We start from the raw sequence: 14,005 nt of genomic DNA, 5'->3' as shown, positions 1-14,005 counted from the left end.
TTCTCTCTCTCTTGCTCTTCCTTCCTTTCTTTCTTCCTTTCTTTCCTTCTTTCTTCCTTTCATTCTTTTTGTTTTATTTTTCTTTTTCTTTCTTTCTTTCTTTCTTTCTTTCTTTCTTTTTTTTTTTTTTTTTGGTTTTTCAAGACAGGGTTTCTCTGTGTAACCACTGTCCAGGAACTCACTCTGTAGACCAGGCTGGCCTCGAGCTCAGAGCCTGTGTATTGGGACTAATGGTGTGCACCCCCACTCCCAGCTGACATGGCCCCTCTTAAATCTAGGGACCCAGGGCAGAGAGACAGACAGAGACAGACAGCTGAGGTGGGATCTGACTTTCTAGAAGCATTAATGAAATCCCAGCTGGATGCCTGGTGCCATGGGAACAACCCAAGCCCTTGTGCTCTGTTGCTTAGTGTCCCTAAGCATTCAGTGACAAGAAGGGTACAAGGAGGAGGAAAAGAACAAGAAAGTGCCATTTTCATTGCAAAGTTCCATAAAGCCCAGGCTAGCCTTCGACCTCTGTGTGCATCACCATTCTTGGCTCCTGTTGTATCTTCGAACACAGAGATGTCTTTAGATCCTACAGCAATTTTTGTCAGCCTCATGGAGAAATCTGTAGACCTCACGGGACCCTGTTCTCAGGAATCGAGGTTGCATCCAACTCTGGGGATTCGTTGAAAGCTGCCATTGAGCTGTGAACCTGGGGCTGGGGGAGGATGATGGACAATGAGAACCATGGCTGGCACACTGCTCTCAGCCCTGCACAGGGATGAAGTGAGCTGTGTCAAGATGCATGCAGAGGTGGCAGCAGAGACACGTGAGGGAGAGCCAGGAACTAGCCAGTCCCTAATCTACTGGTGAGGCAGGGACTGTGTGCGGGTGTCAAGGTAGCCATGTCTGAGCTTGTCCCCTTTCACTAAGATCTCAGTGGATAACAAGAGACCTTCATTAAGGCAAGAAAGAACAACATTCCAGGAGGAGAGAAAAGCCTAGGCATAGACCCTGAGGCAGCAACAGGATTTTGACTCCAGGCACTGAAAGAGCCTCAGGGTGCACAGAACATACTTTACAAAATACTGTCTAGAGGTACAAGGATAGGGTGGAGACACCCCAGCCAAAGAAGGCAGGAAAAAGGCCTGATGCCACCTGATCACAGCTTTAATATCAACACAGGAGGCTTCAGGAACCACAGCAGAGTCCTCAGAGGTAGGACTTACTAGTGTTGCAGCCTTGCTAGTGTTTATTGAGATACCCACAAGACTGAGGTGCTCTAGTGTCTCCCCAAACCTGGGGATTTTATAGATGGAGTACTTGTGGATGTTTCCGGAGGTGCCCCTCTGTACCATGTGTGGTCACATGCTACATGTGTGGTCACATACTACATGTGTGGTCACATGCTACAGCTGTGGCAGCTTCCCCTGGTTCCTTTGAGCATTTATCTGCATCTCACATGTAGTAACTCCCAAAGATCCATCAGTACTCTGATGATAACCTTAATTGGAGGGAGACAGGATATGTTCAGAATTTTTTTTCCCCAGAGACAAGGTCTCACTTTGTAGCTCTGGCTGTCTTGGAAATCACTAGGAAGACCAGATTATTCTCAAACTCTTAGGGGTCTATCTGTCTCTGTCTCTTGAGCAAAATTTGGCCAAAATTTTGAGAGCTGGCAGAGATCTTAACCTTCAACCATAGATGACACTTCTGCTGTTGGAACTGACCGGTTTGGTGTCATTTGTTGCCGCTGTCCCAGGACTTGAGTGTGATGCAGTCTTGGCTTTGTGTCCTCTGGGGACTTTGCTGGTATGTTATATTGATTTGTGGGGAATTCTTAGGCACCCTGTCCCTGTGATCTCTGGGCTGCAGGTATGGTGAGTCATGGTTTGGATGTGAGGCTGTCTAACTTGCTGTGGCCACATTGTCTCGCTTGAGACTCCCAGTCATGTGCACCTGCAGAATCTATGGGGCCCGTACTCCTCATCTTGGAGGAGAGTGGAAGACCCACGCTTCAGAGGCAGTGTGACCAAGATGACTGAGAATGGAAGGCCCGTCTTTAGAGGGCCTCTGTTTGCTAGTGATCATTAGTTTCTAGAACTTTCCTTCCAAGAGGAGACTTACAAAACCGACCAAAACCCAGTAATGGCTGACCTTACCAGTGGGCTTGGCAGGCACAGTGCCCAAGACTGTGTTCCTGCTGGGAACAGTGAAAAGATTCAATTACAAGTTATTTTCAGTTACAGAGGAAAAGGTGTGGAGGAGCCACACGCATCCTGGACATGCCACCACAGAGGAAGAGAAGCTGAGGACTGAGTAGGCTTGGCCCATCTCAGAAAAGTGTTCTGAAACCTACCTGACAGGTACTTGCTCCTTGCCTCCGTGACTAGCAAGCCACCATCTGCCAACAGGGAAGGCACTAAACTCTCCCAGTTCTCCTGTATAAGGCAAGGAACATTACTATGGCCTCTTTACTGATGAGAAGACTGAGGCAGGGAGCCCCTGCTTGGTGCCTGACATATCCCCAACATGCAGTAAGTATCTATGGAATGTGAATTATTATGTATGGTATTCGTATACAGGGGTGTGGAGGCCAGACATTCGGGTTCTTCCTTAGTCACTTTCCATCTTAGTTTTTGAGACAGGGTCTCTGAGCCTGGAGCTCATGGATTAGGCCAGCAAGCCCCACCCCCTGTCTCTACTTCCCCCATACTGGGATTATTGGTGGTACCACTCCTGGTTTTTTATATAGGTTCTGGGATTAAACTTGGGTCTTCATAGTGGGGAAATGAACATTTTACTGCCTGGGCTGTTGCCACAGCCCCAGAGTGTGAATTAGATGAATCAGAGAGAGGCCACGTCCTGTACCGAGCAGACACTACAAAGTCTGGGCAAGAAGGAAGCGCTCCACACAGCCACTGTCCACTGCCTTCTATACATACACCCTTGCCCGCTCTGTTGCTCTTGGTCCTTACACAAAGCTTGCAAGTTCACTCTGCTCACCCTGGCGGATGTGGAAATGGACGCTCGGACAAGCTTGGCTGTCTGATTCTACCTGATAGCTTCCTTTCCTCCCCAGTGAGCTCTGACCCAGCCTGGGGGCTGCAGCTGAGGACCTAGTTGATTCTTGCCATGGAGAGACTTGTGGTCATCTGTCAAAATGTCTTTCTCAAGGCTCATTTGCATTTCTAGGTCCAGGTAACTGTAGCCTGTCTTCCCAAAGTCTATAACTGGTTTCTCTCTGCCAGCCTCAATTGGCTCATCTAGCCCCAGTATTTCTGGGGCTCAGAGCTGAGGCTGTCAGTCTGTCACCTTTCTGAACCAGAAAGGACTGGGTTTGGAGTCCTCTCTTTGTACTGGAGATGATGAAAACAATCCTAAACTTTTTTCTGGAAGGCAATGGTGTGTGGAAGACAAGCCTGCATTGCCTCTCTTTACAGTGAATGCTGTGTGTCTGGGCCTGGAGACCTGTCCTCACAGGTGTTCCAGTAGGGTCTCCTCATGGGTGCTTGGAAAGTGCCAGCTCTAAATGTGTTCCCAAGAGATTCCAGCTCTCATTGCAGCATTGTTTTAACTGCAAAGTGACTGCCCCCACATACTGTGACCTGCAGGACAAAGGCTGTGTGTCTGTGTTCATTTCCCTTCCTGTAACTCAACCTGAATGGCAATAGAGACACAGAGTGTGTTCAGCCCAGCTTTCCTCTCTTTTCAGATGAGACTACTGGGCAGAGCTTGGCTTGTTTTCTTCTATTTTAACTCAGAACAATTGTGCCATTTGTATTTCTGCATTCTTGTTCTGACATCCCATATACCAGTACCACAGCATAGGGCTTCCTATTGCTACACTTCAAGAAAAGGGCTTTACTGCCCGTTTGCAGATGGAGAAACTGAGGCCCTAGCTTAGACCGAGTCCCTGCAGCAGGTTGCCTGCATGTGCAGTAATTTGCTGCAGGGGCTGTGGATACTGCGTGGTGGTTCCCCCAGCGCTATCCCAGGGTGCAGAGCACTGCACACTTGTGCTGGGAGCTTCCTGGGAACTGCTGCCTTCTTCCCTTAGGGCAGCCTGCTGTGACAACCAACCACAGAACAGCCCAGGGCAGGCAGGGAAAGTGCAAATGAACCACAGCTGGCCACTGAGTTTCTCTTTCCTGTCAAATGATTCTTATGGGACCTGTATGTGGGCAGGGCCACAGAAGTGACCCGGTTGGCTTGTCCTTGAGGAACACACACAGGAACTACCTGCCAGCTATTTGGCTATTTCACCAGTCACAGAAAGATCCAGGGTAGTGGGTTCCAGAAGGTTCTTTCATGGCCATTCTAAGCCTCAAGTGCCTTGACCACTCCCCACTACACTATTTAGCCAACTACTCTGTCGACTTAAAACGTTACTTTTTCCTTTTTTTGTTGTTGTTGTTTATTTTGTTTTGTTTTTGAGGCAGTCTCACTATGTTGCCAAGGCTAGCCTGAAACTTTCAAACTTCCTGTTTCTGCCTCACTACTGCTGGGGTTACGGTTACACTGAGCTTCCTCTTTGCCCTCATTTTTACCGCACTATTTTTTGTGAGCTTGTGTATGTGCGTGAGCATCCATGGACGGCATGATCATGGATGTGCATGAGAGCCTGAAGATCCGAGAACAACTGGTGAGGGTCAGTCTTCTCCCATCCGTGGGTCTGGGAGATTGAACTCAAGTCATCAGGCTTGGTGACAGGAGCCATCTCTCCAGACCCTGTTATTTATCCTCTTATTTACTGTTTGCTTTGCATGTATATTGTATGTGTCCACATGTATGTATGTGGATGTGCATACATGTATGTGTGAATGTGTGAAGGCCTGAGGTTGTTCAGTCACACTCCACTTTGACGAATGGTCTCTAAATTAATCCAGCTCGGCAATTCCATCTAGTCTAACTCGCCATGTCCCCGGGGACTCCTCATCCCTGACTCCTGAGTGCCTCTCAAAGTTCAAGTTCTGATCCTCATACTTACAAAGTAAGTACTTTATCCACTGAGCCATTTCCCTGGCCCCTTGCTTTGTTTGGGTCTCATTGTGTAGCTTAGACCACCCTTAAATTTGTGTCAATACTCTTGCCTTAGTCTTCTGTGTTGGGATTATAGGCAATAGCAATTATACCCGATTTGTTTTCCTTCCTTCCTTCCTTCCTTCCTTCCTTCCTTCCTTCCTTTCTTTCCTTCCTTCTCTCCTTTCTTCTTTCTTTGTTTTTTGTTTTGAGACAGGGTCTCACTATGTAGCCCCGGCTAGCCTTGAACTCACAAAGACCTTTTTGTCTCTGCCCCAAGTTGTGGGACTGAAAGTATGCATGCCACCCACACTTCTGGCTTGATCTTTTCTTGCTCTCAAACTGCACATCCTCAAACACCCACAAAAAGAAGAGCAAATGTTTGCACCATAAAGAAATAATGGGCTGGGCGGTGGTGGCGCATGCCTTTAATCCCAGCACTTGGGAGGCAGAGGCAGGCGGATTTCTGAGTTCGAGGCCAGCCTGGTCTACAGAGTGAGTTCCAGGACAGCCAGGGCTACACAGAGAAACCCTGTCTTGAAAAACAAACAAAACCACCCACCCAACACCCAAACACCCACCCCCCCCCCCCCCCGAAAAAAAAAAAGAAATAATGGGAGATGGCTCAGCCAGTAGGGTACTTCTTGCCTTGCAAACATGAGGACCCAAGTGTGACCTCAGCACACAGGTGTGGTGACATGTGATTGCGATGGAGGCAGAAGCAGGAAGAGCCTTGGGACCCACTGGCTAGTCACCCTAGCCTACACTGGGAGTTCTAGTGTAGATAGTGAGAGATCCTATCCCCCCAAATCAGGGTAGATGGTTCCCAAGGAATAATACTCAATGTTGACATCTGACTTTGCAGGAACATACACACGCGCGTGCACGCGCACACACGCACACACACACACACACACACACACACACACACGATGGATATTTGAGGGAAGTTGATAGCCTTACTGTGACTTAAGCATGACAGTGTGAACGTGTACAGGAATATCACATACTCTCTATTAATATGTACTGGCTTTGTGTGTCTACCAGTTAAAAGTTAAAAGGCAAATTTAAGTCTGCTGTAGTGGTGTATGCCTGCAATCGCAGCATCAGGGTAGTGGAGGCAGGAGGATCAGGAGTTCAAGGTCATCTTTAGCTACTTAGCCACACAGCAAATTCAAAGCCCTCTTCCTCTTTCTGGATGGTTGGTTGCTATGTAGGCTGCAGGCCCTGCAGAGGTGGCTTCTGACCTTACCTCTGAGTAATTAATTACATTACTTATAGAAGGAATGCAAAGCACCAGTGGAAGGGGACTCTGGTGCCTTGAAAACCATGGAGGCCATCTCTTCTTCCTCTTCCTCCTCCTCATGGTTTTTTTTTTTTTTTTTTTGGTTTTTCGAGACAGAGTTTCTCTGTGTAGCCCTGGCTGTCCTGGAACTCACTCTGTAGACCAGGCTGGCCTCGAACTCAGAAATCAGATTAAAGGCGTGCGCCACCACCACCCGGCCTCACAGGACTTTATATAAGCCACTTTTCTCCCTCTCTCTCTCCCTCTCTGCCCCCTCTCTCTCAGTAAATAGAGCCAGCGTGTGTGATGCACAGGACATAGTGCCAGGCTAAGATGCCAACACCCGGAATATTTCTCACCTGAAAGACACTCAGTGTTCAAGATCCCAGAGGGCGATAGTGCTGCTGGGAACACACAAGTCATCACTGGAAGGTGATGACTTCACATCACTTCCCAGGAAGGTGAAATCGAACGTAGGAATTCTTCAATACTCATGAGGAAGGAGAGGAAAGAATGAGACAGAGCAGGAAAAAGGAGGCTCTGTGGGGAGCCATTGCCTGCAGTCTGAGCCCTGGGCTCCTGTCCCAGCCCGGGAGAAAAAGGATGCCTGCCAAGAGCCTTTATTTAAATCACAATGGGTAGGTGGTTGGGTGGGTAGCCTGGTGCTCACCATCTTCCCTCCCCCATTCCCCACCCCCACACCGTCACTCAGCTTTTGGAGGCCCACAAACTCAGTACTATGGCCACTGGTCTACAATTTCAGAAGTTTAGTCCTTTATCGTCATGACAGGAAGGAAGCATGGCAGTGTCCAGGCAGGCATGGTACAGGAGAAGCTGAGAGTTCTACATCTTCATCTGAAGGCTGCTAGGACAAGACTGGCTTCCAAGCAGCTAGGACAGGGGTATTAAAGCCCATGCCCACAGTGACACACTTCCTCCAAAAAGGCCACACCTCCTAATAGTGCCACTCCTTGGGCCAAGCATATACAAACCACCACATTCCACTCCCTGGCCCCTTATAGGCTTGTTCAAACACATGAGTCTATGGGGGTCATACCTAAACATACCATAATAGAAAAGTACATTTAGTCCAACTTCCAAAGCTTGACTAGTCTATAGCAGTATCAACAATGTCAAAAGTCCAAAGTTCAAGGTTCTCTTCTGAGATTCTGATTACTTAACTATAATCTCCAAAGCCAGACAGGAAACCAGCTGGGCAAACTCCAAACTCTGCATCTCCATGGTTGATATCTTCAAATCCCCATCTACAGGTCTCCAACTCCTTTTTCATCTTTGTTGACTTCAAAAATCTTTCTCCTGGGCTGGTTCCACTCCCTGTTAGCAGCTTTCCTCAGCCGACAGCCCATGGCTCTGGTGTCTCTAACATCTTGGGGTCTCCAAGGCAGCTTCAGCTTCACAGCTTCTTGTTTCAATATCTGGGATCCACACATGATCATCTTCTGGCTTCCTCCAAAGGGCTTGGGTAACTTCTCCAGCTCTGCTCTCTGTAGCAATCTAGGCTCTGGTTGATCCACTCCAAGGTTGCTGCTGTTCCTGGTGATCATCCCATGGTACTGGCATCTCCAATGCATTGGGGTCTTCTGCTGCAACTAGGCTTCACCAATAGCCTCTCACATGATCTCTTCATGGTGCCAACCTCAAATCCTTTGCATGACCCCTTCAGTCCTGGGCCATCAACTATAACTGAGGCTGCACCTTCACCAATGGCTTTTCATGGCCTCACCCAGTGCCAAGCCTCAGCTGCTCTCCATGACCCCTTCATGCCTTCAAAACCAGTACCACCTGGGTGACTCTTACACATTACCAAGTCCAGCTGTAGCACGAAGTACAACCTTGGCTATCTCAGGAACATGGCTTCTTTGTCCTCTCAGAAACACTTCCCAGATTTCACCTCAGTGATGCTGGTCTCTTCTTAATCACTGCTAATTTCTTAGCTCCAGCTAACCAGCATCGATTGTCCCAGTAGTCCCTTCTATTCTTGACTCTAAAGCCAGAGCCACATGGCCAAAGCTGCTGAGTTCTGTTGCTTGCTGGAGCTGGAACATTCCCCCACGCCCTTTATTCTATTACCAACTTTCTGTTTCTCTCTCTCTCTCTCTCTCTCTCTCTCTCTCTCTCTCTCTCTCTCTCTCTCTCTGCCTAAGCTTGGCTGTCCTGGAACTTGCTCTGTAGATTGACCTTGAACTCAGAGATCTGTGGGGCTCTGACTCCTGTAATGCTGTGATTAAAGGCCTGTACCACCATGCCTGAATTTCTTCGCCTAGAACCTGCTTTATCCCAGGCTGGTCTTGAACTCAGAGATCTGCTTGCCTCTGCCTCCTGGGATTAAAGGCTTGTATTACTATGCCTGGATCTAACTTAAGTTGGCTGGGATCTTGTCCCAAGGTCACTAGTCCCTTAATTCAATTTAATATCCTTAAACACAGGATTCAGCTCCATTTTCCTTCCTGGTGCTGTTAGTTGTTAGAAAAAGGTCCAACCTTAGTCTTAGACTGAACAGACCACTCCAGACCACACGGTTCCAAGGGGGGAGGAGGTTTATTCAGGAGATAGGGCCGAAGGTGGAAGGATAAGAGAGAAGAGAAGTAGAGGCCAGCCATGACCACATGGAGAGGAGAGGGGACAGAGAGGCAAAAGAGTAAGAGAAAGAGGGTAAGAGAGAGAGTGAGGAGGGGGCAAGCAGCCCCTTTTATAGTGGATCAGGCCTACCTGGCTGTTGCCAGGTAACTGTGGAGGTGGAGTTTAGGCAGAATACTAACAGGTGGCCCTTTAATACTCAAACCATATATTTTATATTTTTTTCTTTCTAAGCTTGCTATGCTTTTTCAAAATGCTCTTCATGAGACTTAACCAGAGAACAAATTTTCTGCTGGGCTTTTTTGGGACTTTGCCAAGGCAATTCTTATAAATCTCTTTACTTTAGCCTCAGGTAGACTCTTCGGACAAGGACAAAAAGGAACCACATTCTTTACCAATAAATCCCAAGAACGGTCCCTTTGCCACATATTAAAATTCTCCTCTGAAACATCTAGAGCCAGGATCCTACAATTTAAATAACTCTCAGCAACAAAGTCTTCCATATTCTTACTAGGATGGCTCATTAAGCCCCACTTAAACATTCCACTGCTTTCCAAATCCAAAGTCCCCAAATCCATATTCTTCCAAACAAAAGCATGGTCAGGCCTATCACAGCAATACTCCATTCTTCTGTCTCAGTTAGGGTTTTACTGCTGGGAACAGACACCTTGACCAAGGCAAGTCTTATAAAGACAACATTTAATTGGGGCTGGTTTACAGGTCAGAGGTTCAGTCCATTATCATCAAGGCAGGAGCATGGCAGCATCCAGGCAGGCATGGTGCAGGAGGAGCTGAGAGTTCTCCATCTTCATCAGAAGGCTGCTAGGAGAAGACTGGCTTCTAGGCAGCTAGGACAAGGATAGTAAAAAGCCCACACCCACAGTGACACACCTACTCCAACAAGGCTACACCTCCTAATAGTGGCACTCCCTGGACTAAGCATACACAAACCCTCACAGTGGGACTACAGGAAGGGACCAGGGATTGGTGTAGTTGCAAGGACCCACCTGCAGTGGACCACTTCCTCTAACCAAGCTCCGTCTTCAACAGGCCCATCAAACTGGCACTCCACTGAGGGTTGAACTCTTCATAGGTCAGAGCCCTCTGGTTCTAATCTGCTCCAAACTTCCTCATGTCTACAGTTTGTGGATCTCAATACAGTCAGGGTTCCAGCCACAGAAACCAATCCCAGTTATATATGGAAATATACAAGTCGATGGATCCAGAAAAACCACACACAGGCTTCTCTGTTAGTCATGAGGCTGTGTAAGCAGAAGTGCCCCATGATTGGGCATCCCATGCCCATATCTTGGTTTCTCTGCCAGTCCAAGGGAAGTGCTTGGAGATGTGATTCTAAGGCCAGACTGAGTAACACAAGACAAGTCTAGAGCAGCCTGGAAGGCTCTAAAGGCAGGCTATAACTGTAAAAATCTGAATGTCAAGTGAACAGTTGGTCGCTGCATGGTAGTGCTCTCTCGGGAGGTTAGGGAACCTGTGGGATACGCACCCTAGCCACTAGACACAGGTCACTGAGGGGACCTTTGGAGGGTATGTCAGCCTCTAGTTCTGGTCTAAAAGTCTCTGCTTCCTGATCCACAATGATGATGATAGCAAAAGGTCACGTGTTCAGTTACATATAGCAACATTGTGACAAAATACCCTCAAGGGATTTGTCTCATAGTGAGGAGTGTACAGCGCATCTTGGTAGGGAGGACAAGTTTGCAGGAGGCTGAGGCAGCAGGTCACATTGTAACCACATCCAGGAAGCAGAGAGAGATGAACGCTGGTACCCTGCCCACTTTCTCCTTTTCCTGAGTCCAGGAAAGTCCAGCCCGAGGGATGGTTCTGCCCACATATAGAATAGGCCTTCCTGTGCTGATTAACCTAATCTAGAAATGCCCTCACAGAAATGCTCAAGTATCTGTCTCTTGAGTGAGTCTAGATGCCGTCATTGTACCACACAAGCTCCCACCACTGCAGATGGAAGCCCCCGAGACTGTGAGTCAAACACCCTCCCTCCCTGAGGTTGCTTCTGCTGGGCATTCTGCTACAGCAACAAGAAAAGCAACCAAGAAAAAATAATGCGGGGCTGGAGAGGTGGCTCAGCGGTTAAGAGCACTGACTGCTCTTCCAGAGGTCCTGAGTTCAACTCCCAGCAACCACATGGTGGCTCACAGCCTCACAACCATCTGTAATGGGATCTGATGCCTTCTTCTGGTATGTCTGAAGATAGCTATAGTGTACTCATATACATAAATAAATGAATCTTTAAAAAAAAAAGAAAGAAAGAAAGAAAGAAAGAAAGAAAGAAAGAAAGAGCCGGGTAGTGGTGGCGCATGCCTGTAATCCCAGCACTTGGGAGGCAGAGGCAGGCAGATTTCTGAGTTTGAGGCCAGCCTGGTTTACAGAGTGAGTTCCAGGACAGCCAAAACTACACAGAGAAACCCTGTCTCAAAAAACAAACAAACAAAAAAACAAAAAAACAAAAACAAAAAAAATTTAAGAAAAAGAAAAAATAATGCAAAGGATGACATACTCACAAATCCACACTGACAAAAACGATCACATTGACTTCAGGGATAGGGTTGGGGAGCAAGGACCTCCAATGTGGAGGGTTTCAATGGCTGAAGATGTCCTGAGGCAAACACAATGTCCACTCCTTCAGTGTGGGCCCTGTATAGGATCCCGGGCTGATGGAGGGCCCATTCAGTGACCACCAGCCCTGGCCTACTCAGTTCCACCCACTGCAGGCCTTAGTGGTCAGCAGCTTGATCTTAGGACACCTCACTGTGGGTTGGAGGTGGGGAGCCTGAACCCTCCCAACCTCCCTAGAGCCTCATTTTGTCCTGGACTTAAAGAGCTCTGAAGCCATGTGGGTGATCACGGCAGCGGTTAGGTGTCTGAGACAGCTCTTGAACTAGACAGTGACACCTTTATCCCACCCACTTTTCTCTTGTGCTTGGACAGTAGGTGTGACTGGGTTTCCAGAAGGCCAAAGCTAGCTTTTAGTCCACCTATGTTCAAACTTGAAAATTCAAGCTCAACCCTGAGCTATGGATTTAGGAGGAAAAAAAAAATGTCCTGTGTGAGAAACACCCACAGTATGGGGTCTGGCTTAACACACAAAATGGGCTGGGCTTCCACCCTCTACTCATCCCTTGCCCACGACTGCACAAGTGTCTGGTGAAGGCAGAGTAGAAGCCGCCTGAGCCATTGATCTGAAGGGTGCTGGTTTTGGTGTCGTTTTGAGGCTTTCTCCAAACTGGGCACTTTTCCCATCCCCACGCATCTGCTCACTACCCTCTTTTGCTTTGCAGCAGACACTTCAGAAGCACTGAGAAGCAGCTGTCAAGGTGGCCCATCACCTTCTGCCTACCTGTGTGTTCCCAGGATACCGTGGGCCTTTGGTTTCTTACAGAAAGCACGACAAAGCCTCTCTCATCCCACACTACTTCTCTGTGACCAGATGCCAAGTCTAACATGAACTGCAATCCTCTATACACCAAAAGTTCAGGGGGGCACAGTGCGGGGCCCACTCCACCTCAGCCAATTCCAGGTTGCTTCCCCTCTTCACCTCCTGAGCCTAACCTCCCTCCGATTCCTGTCCATCTTTCAGCTTCCCTCTCAGGCGATACAGCAACGCAACAGGAAGTTCGCTCCTGGGAGCAGTGACCAGTGGCAGCACCCAGATTCACCTCCTAATAATATCCAACACCTTCCTCAGTCTAAACATTGGCCTGTATCCGTGTGACTCCCTGTTTATACCTTAAACACCTCATGGGGCCCCAGGGGTTTACTAGAGCTCACTCCTCCTGGAACTCTGAGATCCTCTGGATTTGTCTGTGCCCCACTGGGGCTTTTGATAATTTCTTATAAGGTCAAGTTCCCTCAACAGCATCCTCTGGGCAGTCTGAAGAGGGGTGTTTTTTCACAGTTCAATTTCGGGTGTGGCTATTTCACCCACCCACCTGTCTGGCCTTGGGTTATCTGTCAGGACCTAGCCCAGAAGCAGGCGTGTGGGACTTAGCACCTAAGCCTAGTGAGTGACTGAATGCTCAAATGGATGCCATCCTTGTCACTTCTTGACTGTGACACAAGCAACTCCTGATGCCAGAGCCCTGCCCACCACTCTCATGCCCATATTTGGACATGGTACAGGTTCTCACTGGCCATGGTCTGTGAGGTCCTGGTCCTCTTTGACTTCATAATTCCCAGGGGCCATTAGTATCTATAAGAGGAAGAGGGTGCTGGCTCCCCAGCTACAGCCCACAAAATTCCACCTGCTCACAGGTTGGCTGGCTCGACCCAGGTGGTGCCCCCTGCTCTGAGCCAGCTCCCGGCCAAGCCAGCACCATGGCCAGATACCGATGCTGCCGCAGCAAAAGCAGGAGCAGATGCCGCCGCCGCAGGCGAAGATGTCGCAGACGGAGGAGGCGATGCTGCCGGCGGCGGAGGAGAAGTGAGCAGAGGGTTGGGCTGGGTCAGGGGAGTCCAGGGAGTGCAAGGATTGGGCACCGTCGGAGTCCCTCTCACCACTTTTCTTGCCTTTCTAGGATGTTGCCGCCGCCGTCGCTCATACACCATAAGGTGTAAAAAATACTAGATGCACAGAATAGCAAGTCCATCAAAACTCCTGCCTGAGAATTTTACCAGACTTCAAGAGCATCTCGCCACATCTTGAAAAATGCCACCGTCCGATGAAAAACAGGAGCCTGCTAAGGAACAATGCCACCTGTCAATAAATGTTGAAAACTGATCCCATTCTGCCTCTTAGTCCTTGGGCTTGGGGAGGGCGCGCGGATGTGGTAAGGGGACATGTAGGGAAGACCTGTGTCCGAGGGTCTCTGTGCACAGATGCACAAGGTTTTACCAATGGCAGGGCAGGCTACCTACCCTGACGGGTCTTGAGTCCCAGCCACAAAGACTGCCATAAGGCCACACCTGAGTTGAAGACAGAAGGCCACTTGGTCAGAAGCTGGGTATGGTGGTTTGAATGCTTGGCCAGGGAGGTGTGGCCTTGTTGGAGTGGGTGTGGCCTTGTAGGAAGTGTAATTGTGGGGATGGGTTTAGAGAGCAACCTCCTAGCTGCCTGAGGATGCCAGTCTTCTGTCTGCC

At 48.7% G+C, this 14,005-nt stretch overlaps 1 long non-coding RNA gene and 1 other non-coding gene across 2 annotated transcripts; one reads left to right on the top strand and one right to left on the bottom strand.

Annotated features, from left to right (window-relative positions):
- Nucleotides 1-163: 163 nt before the first annotated feature.
- LOC143442548 (uncharacterized) lies at nucleotides 164-6,852 on the bottom strand. Its single transcript, XR_013110796.1, has 3 exons — nucleotides 6,652-6,852; nucleotides 2,345-2,426; nucleotides 164-703 (listed from the first exon to the last, which is right to left on the bottom strand). It is a non-coding gene; the product is annotated as an uncharacterized LOC143442548 (long non-coding RNA).
- A 6,299-nt stretch (nucleotides 6,853-13,151) lies between these two features.
- On the top strand, nucleotides 13,152-13,646 carry LOC117711530 (uncharacterized). The gene is made up of 2 exons (XR_013111481.1): nucleotides 13,152-13,349; nucleotides 13,444-13,646. It is a non-coding gene; the product is annotated as an uncharacterized LOC117711530 (transcript).
- Nucleotides 13,647-14,005: the final 359 nt, after the last annotated feature.

The sequence above is a fragment of the Arvicanthis niloticus genome, chromosome 6, assembly GCF_011762505.2.
Source record: "Arvicanthis niloticus isolate mArvNil1 chromosome 6, mArvNil1.pat.X, whole genome shotgun sequence".
Taxonomy (NCBI): domain Eukaryota; kingdom Metazoa; phylum Chordata; class Mammalia; order Rodentia; family Muridae; genus Arvicanthis; species Arvicanthis niloticus.
This window is presented reverse-complemented; position numbering and strand designations above follow the sequence as displayed.